Raw genomic sequence first — 15,958 nt, 5'->3', positions numbered from 1 at the left:
CCCAGCCCATATGCAAGCTGAAAGGTGCTGCAGCCTTTACCAACCCGGTCTGTTCACAGGCCCAGCTCTCATACTCCCAGTGGGAACTGCAACCTAGTAGGGGAGTATCTAAAGTTTCCCTATCAGGCCATTCCCTGCTCTGTGTCTTGCATGTGCTGGCAGGTACTTCAATCCAGCCTGGTCTGGCCCACCCACAGTCTCAGTTCTTGCTGGTGGGTGTTGTAGCCTGGCTCAGCCAAGTGTAACCCATGCCCTGTCCTGGCTCATATGTGTGTTAGTGGATGCTTCAGCCTGGCCCAGTCCAGCCTGCCTCCTGACCTGGCCCACACAAATGCTGAGGAATCCTGCAACATTCCCTGTCCTGGGCCATTCCCAGCCCCAGGTCTCATGCTTCCCAGCAAAAGCTACAGCCTAGCAGCAGAGTTCCTCAAGTTCTCTTCCCAGGCCCCCTCCCTGCCCTATTTAGTAAGATCCTTGCTTAGTATGGTCTGCCCTCAGTCCTGGCACTTGCATGTGCTGGCAGGAGCTATAGTTTGGCTCCACCTAAGTGAGTGGCTTCTGTATCAAGTGAGTCCTGTGCTCTAACCTGGCTCCATCCATAACCATCTCTAGCTCTCTGCACAAACTGGCAGGTGCTAGAGTGCCACAGAGGTAAGTCCACATGAACCCAACAGAATCTGCCACTAGATTCAGTTCTCCACATTCTAGTGGGTGTTGTGGCTCAGCTTGACCTGCCCAACTGCTGCTCTGATTCTTTCAGGTTTGTTAGCCAAGCCAGACGTGTCCCCCAGCTCCAGCTTTTACATATGCCAGTGGACAGCAGACAATGCTGTTTAGTTCAGCCCAGTTTCCCTCATGGGTGGGTATCTTGGCCAGATGTTCTGGTTTCCCCCTTTAAGCCATTCCACTCAGGTTCCTCACCTATCTGCGAGTGCATTGGTCTTCTTTCTGGAAGCCCCTAGAAGCCACTCCTCTCTTATCTAACATGCCCTCAGCTGCGGCCACGCCAACATGTTTCCCAGACTCCCCTCTATTAGCATTCGTCAACTCTCTACCTGGGGGCTGGGTAGTATGTCCCAGCCCAGCATTCCTGTGTTCCCAGATGTCTTTTGAAAAATAATAAAATAGGCAACTATGCTGGCACAATGGCATAGTTAACACAAATTTGGCATTAATCAGACCCAGAATACCGTTCAGCTGTTGCTCCTTTTTTCCCCCCAGCAATGTAACACTTAGGTATAAGGCAACCTAGGCAGTTACCTACAGCTAGAGATAAAGCTTGCCTTGTTTATACACATCCAACCATCACTAACTTCACTGGAAACCATAATTAAATTGTTGATGGGAATGGAGCAGGAGATTAACATTTTGTCTTTTTTCCCCTGAGAAATAAAAACTCCTAGAAATCCCAATTCCTTTTACTCGAATACAGCAAACTTATGTAGTGCCTGCATTTGAAATGTAAACATCTAAATGTGTTTATTTGGGCCTTAGAGTAGACAATATAGTAGATATTGTGCTTTTTGAGGCTAGTTAAAAATTGATTTTCAAACCCACTCGTAAGTCAATAAGAGTGTTAATTATAACCTCAGGCCTAAAAGGAAATAAATCTAGAGCAAGGATTCTGGCTCAAAGATTTAGGGCTGAGAGGGAATGATTTAGGGAACATAGAGCAGACCTGAAGTGGCCTTTGGTGGCTAATGAGCAGAGACTTATGGGAACTGAATTTTCACAGCTTCTGAAATAAGGCTTGGCGACAGTGTGTGGCCAAAGACACACACACATACATACACACACACACACACACACACACACACACACACACACACAGAGAGAGAGAGTTGTGATTGTACTGGCCACTTAGAGTTTTCCTGTACTTAGAGTGGTGACATGATCCACAGTTGACTTGGTTTATAGGAGGAATGATCAGAGATTGACAAATACATTGCGAATCCCTTAATATCAAGGATAGCTGCTTTTTAAAAGCTATTATAGGACCCATCACCATACCCTAGCAGCCAAAGTCCTCACCTTGCACGCGCCGTGATCCCAAATGGGCATCAATTCGTACCCGGCAGCCCCACTGCTCCTCCAGGTCTCTGCTTGTGGCCTGGGAAAGCAGTCAAGGATGGCCCAAAGCCTTGGCATCCTGCACCTATGTGGTGCAGAAAAGGCTTCTGGTTCCTGTCTCCTGGCTTCAGATCCAGTGTGGTACCAGCTGCTGTAGCTGTTTGGGGAGTGAATCAGTGAATGGAAGATCTTCTCTGTCTCTCCTCCTTTCTGTATATCTGACTTTCCAATAAAAATGAAATAAATCTTTTTTTTTTTAAAAAAAGCTATTACAGAAATGCACATTCCATTTCATTGTTTAGGAATTGCACATCCTTCCTTCCAACCGAGCTGTCCTGGCAACAGGAGAGAGCTACCCTTGCTACACGGCAAGGGCCAGGACTCCTGGCATCTATCTACCATAAACAAAAAGTGATAACTCCATGCACACGCTGGGCTTCTAACAAGTGACCACTCTTAGTGGGTGGACTTTTCCTACCTTTATCTCTCCTACCGGTGAAATTTGCAGCTGTGTGTTTCCTTCTATCCATTTTATCATGGTAATATATGCCATGATTGACTGTAGGTTTCAGAGGGTACTTTTCTGACAGAAAACTTAAAGAGTGACTTTAAGGCTCCTCTGAGAACAGGGAAATCATGTAGGAAAGGTTTTCAGGGAGATCAAGTGAAAGCCTGCTAATGTGCCTCTGTGGCCTCACACTTTACTGCAGAGGAAAAGGCACAGCTTAAGGATTTGACATGTCTAGATCTTCCTACTGGGAAAAAGAAATGATGGTGGCCAGAGAGACAGTACTTAAAAAAGTGGAAAACTGAGAGTGCCTAAAGGACGTGTCTTTGTATTACTGATGAAAGAAGAGACATTCCCATGGTCCTTTGCCATCCTGACCTTGAATATTCCTTAAATATCAGCACTCAGGATCTGTGACTGTAAAACTGATGTGCATACCCAGAGTGTAGACAGAGGTTACCGTTTTAATAGCGCACAGTTCTTGTGCAATATTTTATGTATGTATCAAAGACCACGTGTCTCATTGGTTATAAGCTATTTACCAGCTAACTGGTGAAATTTTGTGATGGAGAAATATGTATATAGTTAAATGAGAGATTCAATTCCAAGAGAAGCTAGTTGTATAGATTCTAATGTCAGAAAGATGTGAAAGATTTTTAATAACTAATGCATTGTTCTAATTTCTTGCCCTGTAATATGCCTTCCTTCATTCTCATTCATTGAGTTATTTTTCAACAAATAGATCACTTGGCTTTAGTCCTGCCTCCTCCCATGAGTGGAGGACAGCTCTTGCCTTACAGAGATGAAACCTAGGGACTGGTCTTGTGACACAGAAGGTTCAGCTGCCTCATGTGACGCCAGCATCCTATATTGGAGCTCCAGTTTGAGTTCAAACTAATCTACTTCCAATCCAGATTCCTGCTAATGAGTCTGGGGAAGGAACAAAAGATGGTTCAAGCACATGGGCCCCTGCCATTCACATAGGAGACCCAGAGGAAGCTTCTGACTCCTGGCTTCTGCTTGGCTAAGCCCTTGATGTTAAATCCACTTAGGGAATGAACCAGCAGATGGAGGATCTATCTCTCCCTCTCTCTCTTTCTGTAACTCTTTGAAATAAATGAATAAACCTTAAAATAAGAAGAGAGAGAAAAAGAGAGAGAGAAATAAGAGGAAGAAATTCAGCAAGCAGTGGCTTTGTTTTCTAGCCAGGAACCCATTTAAATTTTTTTAAATTTCATTTTTATTTCTGAAAGAAAGAGAGATTTTTTTCTATTTGCAAATTTACCTCCCAAGTACTCAGTACTCAAACAGCTGGTGTTGGACCAGGCTGAATTAATAGCCTGGATGCAATCTAGGAATCCTTCACAGATGGCACAAACATGAATTCTTGAGCTATCATCTGTTGCCTCCCACGGTACATTAGCAGGAAGTGGGATTAGAAGTGGAGCTGACTTGAACCCAGGAACTCTGACATGGGCTATGCACATCACCAGCAGCAACTTAACTGCTGTGCCAAATATTCACTTCAGGAATCCACTTAAATGGGAAGGAATTCCCACTGCTTATGTGGCTTTCTTACTCAGCCTGCACAAGTTTCTGATCCAGAAATAGGGCTCATAGCAGTAGGTATTATTTTCTGAGTTAGTCATTGCCTATGCCTATTTCCCTTTAAAGAATGAGCATTCCATTTCAACAGAACCTCCTTCTATCCTTCCTCATTCCTAAGGAAGAGAACACCTTCCAGAAGGAGTGAAAGTCAATGCCAGTGAGAGTTAGGGGATTGTGCAGGCTTCCTATGCAGTTGGCAGTGGTCAGGTCTAGAGTACTGAAGCAGTGACAAAGACTTTGGTATTTAAGATGTTGTTTGAGTACTTCATAGCCAGACCTTCAGTGGAATCTCAAGCATATTCTTCTGGGGCTTAAAAAGAGCACAACAGCCCAATAAAAAGGGCAAGTGACCTTGAGAGTTTCATAGCAATTCAGATAGAGAGAATTCTCACAGGCAAAAACACACACACCCCAAAACCCATAAAATAAACTATCACTTCAATATGTCTTTTAAAAATAACAGCTGCTTTTAGAAATATTTAATCTTAAATTCCACTAATGTGTACATGGTATTTCCTGTTTCTGGAAACTTGAAGGAAAATTAAGCTCTGTTTGAAAGCAAGCAAGCAGAGGCAGATGTTGGTGTTGGTAATGATTTGCAGACACCAACACACATGTGGCGGCAGTCAGGAAATGCATGACAGCTGTCTGAAACCATGGGAGCCTAATTTCTCCTGGCTAGAAAAGAAAAAAAGGCTGGAGGACTGTTGTATTTATAATTACAAAGGGGCAGCTTGAGCCCAAGGCACATATTTTTGTTTTGAAAACCAGTAAGAGTCATTTACAGTTTTTATTCTCTTCCTTTGACTTACTTAATCCAAATCATTTATTTGAGCAATGTGTAACAATCCAACCAAATATAGCAATACAGCAAAATATTAAAGCTTTTGCATCCCCACCCCAATATGCTAGACTATTTTGAAACCATTTATAAGCCATTTCATATAGCTTTCCTTGTTCATATTAATAATTCTATTTTATTTCCTGGATTTCTTAAAAAGAAGTCACGGGGAGAGGTAGTGTGGTGGCACAGTAGGTTAAACTGCTGCCTCTGATGGCAGCATCCCATTGTTTCAGCTACTCCACTTCTGATCCAGCTTGCCGTTAGTATGCTTGTGAAAACATTGAAAGATGGCCCATGTACTTGGGCCTGTGCATCCATGTGGGAAATGTGCATAGAATCCTGGGCTCCCAGCCCAGCTCTGGCTAGTGAACTAGCAGATTGAAGATTCTCTCCCTCTCTTCCTCTCTCTCCTTTTCTCTCACAGTAACTCTTTCTTTCAAATAAATAATTAGATAAAAATCCCATGGTATACTGGAGAAAATTTCAATCTATTTTTCTTCCTTTGAATTCCACCTTAACCCTTCTTTATTCAAACCTGCTGAGTTTTGTTTGTTCAAACTGAACAGGCTTTGTGTTTTACCACTGTTTTCTGTTCAAGCTCTGCTCTCCCATACCTGTCTTTTCAAGATCAGCTCCACTCTCATGTCCAGTTCACACATTTTGCCCAGGAGCTTCACCCTGATCATCCTAGCTGAAAGAGTTTTGCCTCCCATGAACGTGACACCTACCATTTTGTCTTCATGTGATACTTTCTGAGTTAGTTTGTTATGTAGATATCAATGTATGTATCTGATCTCTCACCTGTTCAACAAAAATGAAAGCTCTGGAAGCAGACACAGCATTTTGAACTTCTTTAAATCTCCTCCCCCTCCTGCATTCCATAATTATCTAATTATATTATACAAAGGCCCAAGACTTCTCTTTGTTTCCAGTTTCATGTTGTTGATTATGAGCATGTTTGCTGGAAGAGAAAGTGCAGACTTGGGAGGACAGAGAAAGCAAGCAAAGAGCAATTCTGCACATTAGTCCATTTGAATCGTGGAACTGGGAAGATGACCAATGTTCAACTAGTTGCATATTCACTGCATCTAAGCAATTGACTGCAGGTTAATTGAGAGCAAAATATGAAGTCAAATTACATGAGTTGGATTAGGGTTTTCTTGATATTGAATTCTAAGAGAAGGCCAATTTAATAACCACCTCCCAGTACCAATGGATGTGGTAACTGGAGAAGAACTGAATCTGTAACTGGGGAAAATATAAACATCTCTGGGAACAGAAAGAACAGATGAGCAGAAATCCCAGAGGGCATTATATTGACTGTATTTCAGCTTGCCTGGCGAGAGAAGGGCACCCACAGAGTCTGCCCTTCATAATGTCACCTTCTCTGTCTGTTTCTAGTTCCCGGCTCAGGGAAGTGGTCTGAGGTGTCACTGAGTTTGGACAAGACATCTGATTGGATCAGAGCAGTCTTCTGACAATGAGAGGGGGTGTGTTGCAAAGTGTTCAAGGGGAAGGGGTAACTGGCTGGACCAGGTTCCACCTAAACAATGAGTGGAGTGGATTGTACAGTCTTGGAGGGCAATGAAACAGATAGGCAAGAAGAAGCAGAGATCTAAAGGAGGACAGAATACTTTAGCCAATATGTTTTTCCAGATTCTATAGATACTTCAACAAAATCCCCTTTATTTTGCCTGGTCTTTATAAGGCAGACTTAAATTTAGCATACTTCTCCAGAGAAAGTTGGTAAACAAATTGACAAGAAATAAGATACAAGCACTACGAAGCACTCAGAAAACAGTATGTTCATCCATCTGTGGTTAATAAAGAGGATTTCTTCTGTTTGTCTCCAGTTCCTAGCACCAAAACCCTTAGAAATTCCTGCGAAATAAGTGTTCTTTTTTTTACTCATAATTGACCCCTTTGGGCACTTCAGTTTATGCTAATGAGCTGTGAAGGATAACCAACCATCTGATTTTAAGGCTGGAGTTTCCAGCTTTCGCACCAACCTCTAGGGAAAGGAATAGGATGAAGATCAAATTCAGGCTCACAGTCTATGATTTATCCAATTCTGCCTATTCAGGGAGACTCTGATAAAAGCCTCAGGAGTTGGGGAGCTTCTTGGTTGATGAACATATTGATGTACAGGGAGGATGATGCACCTGAACCTGTGGGGATGAAATCTACAGGGCAAGTGGGGGCTAGAAGGCAAGCAAGACCTAGAAGAAAAGTATTTATAGGTGCTCTTTAAAATAACAAAATGCTAATTGTAAGTGTAGTGCCTTTCTGAGATCTGTGAGTTCTTCCAGTGCATTAATGAATCAAAAGTGGGGGCTATGGAGGTCCCAGATTTGTAGTAAACTCAGGGAGAAGAACAAGCAGCTAGGGACCTTGGCCTGCAGCTGGTATGCAAAGAGCAGTTGTCTTACTGGGAATCTTGCCTTTGAACTTTTGGGAGCTGACACTCATATGGCAGAATAGAAGTATATTGTAATGGCTCTTGATGTAAGAGAACATCCATTACATTCTTTGCACATTAAAAAAATTATACTTCTATGATGCCAATTTGCAATGTTGATGAACACAGAGCAGAAATGGTATAAACATTTCAAGAACAAGGAAACCACAATTTTGTCACATGGTTTAAGTGGTTGTGTCCCTATCAGTGAATGTGCATTTGTTGATTGATGGTCGGTGGCATAATCAACACATTTTAACACTAACACACCATTTCTTCAGCTGGTTTCTGAGGTTCTGGGAACAAAGCCTGCACATTATGCATCTTTATGTTTAAGTTATGCCTACTGAATTATCTTTAAAAGCCTATTATTTTTATATGATGATGTACAAACTAGTGTTTTAAATTACAACACGTTGTCTTTCAGGCATAATAAATAGGCTCGTCTCTTGGGATATTACTTTAGCAATTTTCCCCTTTATTTCAAAAATAGGAGAAGCTAAACCATTAGCAAGTGTCTTGTCTAGAATCTGAGTTCAAGTCAGGTTAAATCTGAAAAGTTCATTTCCTCTAAGTTTACAAACTTATTACTCAGCTTATCACACCATTCTTAAGTAATAAGAACTACTATTCATGTCGATTCCAACTAGTTGGTGGAAGACGATGGGAAAGAAGTCAGCAATGTTAATAATCAGATTCTGTTATGCACAGTGCACATGGAAGTCCTTCGTCATTCACCTTAGGATTATTTATTTAGCCTTATGTTTATGTTAGAAGTGAAACCCAGTATCTTCTTTCCAAGTTGAATCAGTGAATCATTTGTAATGATAGGAAAGGTGAGGAATGAAGCTTATTTGTGGCATGCTCTCTGAAAAAGGAAAAGAAATAAGACTCCAAGCATTCACTAAAAACAGAAACAAGAAGCATTATTTCAAAAAGAAATCTTGACTACAAAAATAGCTTGTTTATCTGGGAGGGTAAAAATGTAATTAGCGTTATTTAGTTGTGGCTGGATTCCGTTTTTGGAATCTTCTCAATGTTATGAATCAGACTTGAAGTAGTAACTTTGAAGCTAGAGAAATTTTTTTAATGACTGTGAGGGATACCAGCCAACAATTTATTTCAGATGGGAAAACAAGAGAAGAAAATCTCTTCATTTTATCTGATGTAATGCTTCTCTTCAGAAGCAATTACTAGCTTCCAAACACACTAAACTTTTACTTTATTACCAGCAAAATCTCTGAAAATGACAGCAACTGGAGTTAGGGAACAGTGATTATTGTAACACTCTATTTGACAACATGCAATCACAACCATTAAAAGCTTTAAATTCCCCCAAACATGTGGTAGGAAACTTTGAAGTTTGTTTAACCCAATGCTGAGTATATAACATGCTTAGTAATAAACACATGTTGATAGACAGTTTTTGACACATTTCCCTAGAAGCTTTATCTAAAACAACAAATACTGGGAAAAAAATGTTTGTTAGAGTTTTAGGTTCAAACATAATTTTGGCAAGCTGTTAAGACAAGTTAGACGATTTTGGAGGTAATGGACAGGTTCATGGTCCTGTTCTCCCTCTGAGGCTTTGCCAGAAAATAGTTGGATAGATGCAAACATGTGTGTCCCTGCAAGCTCTTATTTATGCACCCTTTTTATTAAGGGATGTCTATCTTGGTGACTTGATTTTTCAAGAGAGGACCATGAATGGAAAATCTTTCTCTCTGTCTCTCCTCTCTGTAAATATACCTTTCCAATAAAAATAAATAAATCTCAAACACTAGATGTGAACACCCAGAACATTCTACGATGCAGAATGCATTAGGGAGCAGAAGGATTCTGTGGCACCACTGATCTCAGGGAGCTGACAAGCTGATGAAACTGAAGGGAACCCATCAGGCATTTCCTACAGCAACTGCGTGATCAGTTCATGGAGGGGGTTTTCAGATCACTGCACAGCTGCCTGCTGTGAGATGTGGAAAATCCACCATGTCATGGCAGGAGATGGCTCTGTCCTAGTACACAAAACATATCTGTAACTGTCAAGTTCTGACAGGGAAACCTAGAGTTTGCCTCGGCATCTTTTCGCTTCAAAAGGGTGGGCTTCTCTTCTTGAGATAGCCAGCCCTATAAATTTTGGCTGCCTTGCATCGATAAATGGAGCCAACTGCTACTTCCTTGCTGTACTTGTGTGGCTTCTTGTTCCCATCCAGGCAACAATGACCTTAGTGAAATATTCTCCAGTTCTCCATTCTTTAGTCTCCACACAGCATGTCTTGTATCACCCACAGATCCAACTTCAGTGCAGGAAATAAGGAAAGAAGTTCCTGCCATATCTCATTCTGCTGCATCAACTGCACCATGACATTTCCCAGAAACAAGACATCAGGCTCTTTGCCTTTACAATCCAGGGCTGATTTGTTGTGCTGAAACACCTATATTATATCTCCATGCATATCTTCTGCAATTTGGTGAATAGCTGTGGGATTTGAGTCCTTTTGGTTAATTCTTCACTCAGGTAGTAGGTCAGTGTGAGCCCCTGGTGGCTTCAGTGTTGGCACATGGTGTGTCTGTCACTCACAGCATCCCCAGTGGCTGGGGCTCCAGCCCTAGCTTATCTGATTTAATAATAAATAGCCTGATAATAAGCCTAAACAGGTAGTCAGATGCTAGAAATCTATGCACGGCACCAATCACCATCAACATGTAGTGGTTTATTCTGCACCAGACCTTGAATGTTTAGCATATGAAACTCATCTAAGACTCACACAGATAGTAAGAGACACCACCTTCCCTTTTCACAGATAGGGAGAGGAGACAGGCTAAGTGACTTTGCCTGAGATCACACAGTTAATATGTTAACAGATACCACTCTGTATTTCAACCTATGCCCTGTGGCCCCAGAGTCCTGGGCTGAACCACTATATCCTGTTTGGTTCGTAAATAATCATGATATCTTATTATCATTGTTTTCCTACTCATAGGAGAACTTTCTCATGGTATGACACAGTCATAACTCTGTCCCCTGAGGTAATTTAAAATATATATATATATATATGTATATATATAATATATATATATACTTTCAATTTTCTTTTTAACATTGTTTACATGATTGAGAGGGATGTACATCCATGTGGGCCTCCAATCAGGGTGGGGAGGTTCAGGTACCAAGAAACATGAGTGGGGCAAATGCTTAAGTTTTCTTTCTTTCTTTCTTTCTTTCTTTCTTTCTTTCTTTCTTTCTTTCTTTCTTTCTTTCTTTCTTTCTTTCTTTCTTTCTTTCTTTCTTTCTTTCTTTCTTTCTTTCTTTCTTTCTTTCTTTCCCTCTGTTGCAAGGGAGGAGGGAGAGGGGATTGCAGCTTGTTCTCAAACTACATCAGCACCTGGGGCTGGAGGGCGGCCATTTGATGATGCCTTAGAGACACTGATGCAAGCAGTGTTCTGAGGATATTGCTTGAGTGGTTTTGATAGTTAAGACAAGTTGCTGGTTTCATGGCTCCTGAGAAAATCTTTACAAGGTCTATTGGTTGACAAAATCCACCTTAGTGCATCCACAAAAGTGTTGCAAAGCTTAACAAGGAGAGTTGTCCAACCTGTTCTGCTGCTTTCCTTCCTCTGACCATGCAATTCACGTCATCTGCTGCCCTAGATGATCTGATTGTCATGTTCCCTGTATGCATTTGGGCATGCTATCCACTGCACAAGTATCAGCAACTGAGGAGGCCCAGTCCTAATACTTTTACTCCAAGGTCAGACCACAAATCCTGTGATTTTCTCTGTGGTCAGGGTCTGAATCCAAGGTCTAGTTGGAGAACCACCGCTCTCCCCCCCCCCCAGAAACCTCACTTGGGATGACCTCAAATGGCTCTTGTGTCCACCAGCCAGTGTTGTGTCTGGGGCAATCTGTTACCTGCACCAATAAATACACATACTGGTGAATATAACTGCCTGGCCAGTTCCACTCCAGCCCCATATCTCACTCGGTAGCCCAGTCCAGCCAGATCCAGTCCTCATGCACATCAGTAGATGCCACAGCCTAATTGGGGTGACCCTCAGTGACCCCCACCAGGCCCACCCCAACCATGGTTTTTGCATGTGCCATCCCCTGCCTGGCTTAGCCCAGGCCAGCCAATATCCCACCTGGCTCCTGTGGGTGCTATGGCTTAGTTCAGCCATACCCTGCCCTACCAGGCCTACTCCCAGCCAAAGGTCTTGCATTTGCCAACAGGTGCTGCATCCCAGTCTGAAATGGTCCACTTTCTGGCTCAGCATTCGCTAGCATGTGCTACACCCTGATTTAGTCCAGCCCATTCCCAGTCCCAGCTCTCGCAGGTGAATGCAGCAGCCTAAGCCAGTCTGACCCACCACAGCCCTCATATGAAATGGTGGGTGTTGTGGTCCAACCTGGCCTGGCCTTCACCCAATCCTAGATCTCACTTGTATCAGTGTGTGTTGTAGACTGGCCCTGCCAGGTCCACCTCCATACCTGGCTCACATGTATGCAAACAGATGCTGCAGCACAGCCTGTCCCGTTTCTCATGCTCACCAGCAGGAACTGCAGTCTAAAAGAGTTCTCCAAGTTCCCCTATGAGGCTCATTCCCAGCAATAGATTTCATATGTGCTGATAAGTGCTGTTACCTAGAATGACATGACCAGCTCCCAGTCCTGTCATTCACCAGCAGATTCTGCGACCTAGTGTAACTAACATGCGACTATTCCAGCGCTCATCAATGGATGCCACACCTATCCCAGCCTGGTCCACACTCATCCCAGTGCTCATGATTGCTAGCAGGTGCTGGAGTCTGGCCCAACCCAAACCCAGCCCACATGCATATTGGTAGATGCTATAGTCTCAGGGTTTCTTGACCAGCAGGCCCTTGCAACCACCAAAAGGAGGAGGCAGCAGTGTTCCTCAGCATAAACCACTGGAGACAGTCTGATTGAACGTGTCCATTTATTATAAACCATGCACAAACTTATAAAGACTAAGAAAGGGAAGAAGGCAGAAGGGCATCTTCTAATAGTCTTCCCCACCTGATGATGGCACTGTAATTGGCTAGAAGATATGTCTATCTCTCTGAACCCTTCAATCATGTTGCAGGTCATATACAACACTCATGGCTGGCAGGTGGGCTGTGGATCATGTATACCAGGTAAGGTGGCAGGTAACATGGTCTGTACCTGATATCTCAGAGTTGCTTTTCGAGGAAGTCCTAACAGCTCACTCAACGACAGAAAAGAGAGAGTAGGGTGCAACCCATTGCCCTTGCCTGTATAGTCAGTGATGAGGCCAGGTTGGGTTCCAGTGAGTCAGGGCCATTGTCAGGGAGTTGCTCTTGGGACATGGTGTGCTGTGTGCCTACAACCTCCCACATAGGGCAAATTGACAGAGATCCAGGGGCAATTTCCCACACTGTAGCCTTGCCCAGGATGGCCCTCCAACAGCCCTAGCCCTCACATTCACCAGTGGGAGTATAGCCCAGAAGGGGAGTCCCCAGTGTTCTCCAATCAGACACATTCCAAGCTCTGTGTTTTGTGCATGCTGGTGTGTGCTTCAACTCTGACTCACCTGGCTCATCCAGCTCACTTGCAGTCTCTTGCTGGTGGGTGTTGTATCTTAGCCCAGCTGGATATGGTCCATATCCTATCTTGGCTTTCCTGCATGCCAGCAGGTGCTGAGACTTGGCCCACACAAATGCTGAGCAGTGCTTCAACCTTCCCTGGCTTGGCCCACACTCAGTCCCAGCTCTTGTGCTTCCCAGTCAGAGCTGGGGACAATTAAGGGAGTTCTCCTATAAGGCTTACTCCCAGCCCTGGATCTCATGTGTGTCAGTGAGGGCTGTGGCCCTGCTTGGCTTGGTCTGGCCTCAATCTTGAACCTTACATGTACTGGCAGGTGCTACAGCCAAACCTCCCCGCTTCTGGCCTCCTCCCTGCCCCATTTCCTGCAAGTGGCAGGTGGATTTCTGCCAATTAATTTCTGTGGTCCATCCTGGATCAGCCTGTCACTGACCCCACCTTCACAGCTAAACTGGTGAGTGCTGCAGTCTCATAGAGGTGAGTCCATATTTCCCCTCTAGAATCTGCCACCAGATCTGGTTCTCTGCAGTGGGTGCTGCAGAGAACCAGACATTAGCTTCTCTATCTTCTGTTCTAACTTATATGGATTTCAAGTGGAGAAAAACAAATGTGTTATTTGCTAAGCATCATTCAACTCCAACATTAATGTAGTTACTTATACCAATTGAGCAGAAACTTAACTTTCTTTTAAAAAAAGTTTTATTTTTATTTTTATTGGAAAGGTAGACATATAGAGAGAATAGAGACAGAGAGAAAGATCTTCTGTCCAATGGTTCACTCCCCAAGCAGCTGCAATTGGCTGGAGTTGAGCCAATTTAAAGCCAAGAGGCTGGAGCTTCTCCAGGTCTCGCACATGGGTGGAGGGTCCCAGGCCACAAGCAGAGAGCTGGATGGGAAGCAGGGCTGCCAGGATTAGAATTGGTGCCTCTATGGGATCCTGGCGTGTACAAAGAGAGGACTTTAGCTGCTAGGCCATTGTGCCAGGCCTAAAACTTAACTTTAAATCAAGCTCTACGTAGAAACCATGTCCTAGTCATGTTAAGGCTCATTCAATGCTAATCTGTGGTATCATGAGACAAATTCTTGGAAAAAAAGCACATATATCTCAGAAATTCTACAAAAATTTCCCCCCTTTATATTCTCAGACCTCAGGAGCCTAAGTCTTGAATAACACTTGTGTGTGTTATGAAGAGTGAGAATCCAATCCATCGGATTTTGGTGGGCAGGCAATTCATTCTACAAACATTCAATGGTTGCCAACTGCTTCTCCTCATCTCCAGAAGGTGCACGGGCAGATGCATGTAGGAACTTGCATTTGTAGATGATTGCCCAGACTGTTTCTGAGGATATTGTTACTATGGACCAGGGAGCAGGGACGGCTCAGAGGGAAATGTGAGGCTTAGTTTCTAGCTAGGAAATCCAGAATACTATTGAAACATTCTGAATATAGGGCAGGAAGACTGGAGATTAAGTCATAATGATCATTTCAAACCTTTTGGACTGAGAACTCAGCTAACACCAGAAAAGTAAATCTGTTATTTTAATCTATGCTGAATTGAAAAAATTATTGAAACATGATAAGTACATAATAAATTATTGTATTATATGGTATCTTTACATAAACATACATTTATTAAAATGTGAAGAACAATATGTAAATTGAATGCATTAATCCTCAAGAATGGGTTTATGTTTCTTGTGATTCATCTTCCAGTGTCTTCTACTTGATCCTTATCCACTGAAAATACATTATGTTTATTTGGTATGATAAGAACCACTGGTGACAGTGAAGTTTTGATAGCTGTTTCAATCAGAAAAAAACAGATTTCCATGAGTAATATAAGACTTATAGTTATCAAACTCTTCATAGGTTTGGAACATTAGACACTACTGATATTAGAACTGGAACAAAATAAGGCCTGTGTGGTGGTGTAATAGACTAAGCCACTGCCTATGACACCAGCTGGTTCAAGGCCTACCTGCTCTGCTTCTTCTTTTTTTCTTCCTCATAACAGATTTATTTTATTTTTGATGGTGTTTACATAGTTGAGATGGATACCTGCCCATTTGGACCACTAAACTAATTTGGATCAGAAGGGTCAAGGAATGGGGCAAGGAAGGTGAGACAACTGCTGCCAATCTTCCTTTCTACTGTTTCTCTTTCTGGGGGAAGAAGAGAGAGGAGGAGAAGGTCACTCCAAGCAGCCTAACCATATCAGTACATGAGGATGTTGGTCAGGCACTCATCCTAGGGTCCCTGATGTGGCACATATTCTGAGGGTATTGCTTAAGTGGTTTAGATAGTTCTGAGATGCTATTGATTTTGTTGCTCCAAAGTTGAGGAAACCTCTCCAAAGTTCATTGGCTGAGAGACAACATCAGAATCTCAACTCACCCACACCTACTGTCAAAGCTCAGCCAAGAGTGTTGTCCATTTTGTTCTGCCCTCCATGGCACTGGATATCCTCTATAGGCCTTAATGAACTAGGCTGTCATGTCCTCTATGTGTATCTTGGCATACCATCTACTGCATAAGCTTCAGCAACCGAGAAGGCCTAGCTCAGACTCTGTACTCCATGGTCAGACCACAGGTCCTGTGATTTTCATCATGGTTGGAGTTTTGAGTGCAACAGTCCATTTTTGGAGTTTCCAAATAAATTTTCCAGATCTGACAACCAGTGAGGAGTTTGTTACCTATATCAGCTACATGCACACTGGTGGTTGCAGCCACCCAGTCAGTTTTGTCCCCTTCCCCACCTCATATGCAAACCAACAGATGATCTGGCCCAGCCTAACCATGCCCACCACATACTTGGCCATCATGCCACACCAGAGGGAACTGCAGCCTGGTCAGGTGATTCCCAATAACCTGCACCAGGCCTTCCC

The sequence above is a fragment of the Ochotona curzoniae genome, unplaced genomic scaffold, assembly GCF_017591425.1.
Source record: "Ochotona curzoniae isolate NIBS_2020 unplaced genomic scaffold, NIBS_Ocur_1.0 contig_1071, whole genome shotgun sequence".
Lineage (NCBI taxonomy): Eukaryota > Metazoa > Chordata > Mammalia > Lagomorpha > Ochotonidae > Ochotona > Ochotona curzoniae.
This window is presented reverse-complemented; position numbering follows the sequence as displayed.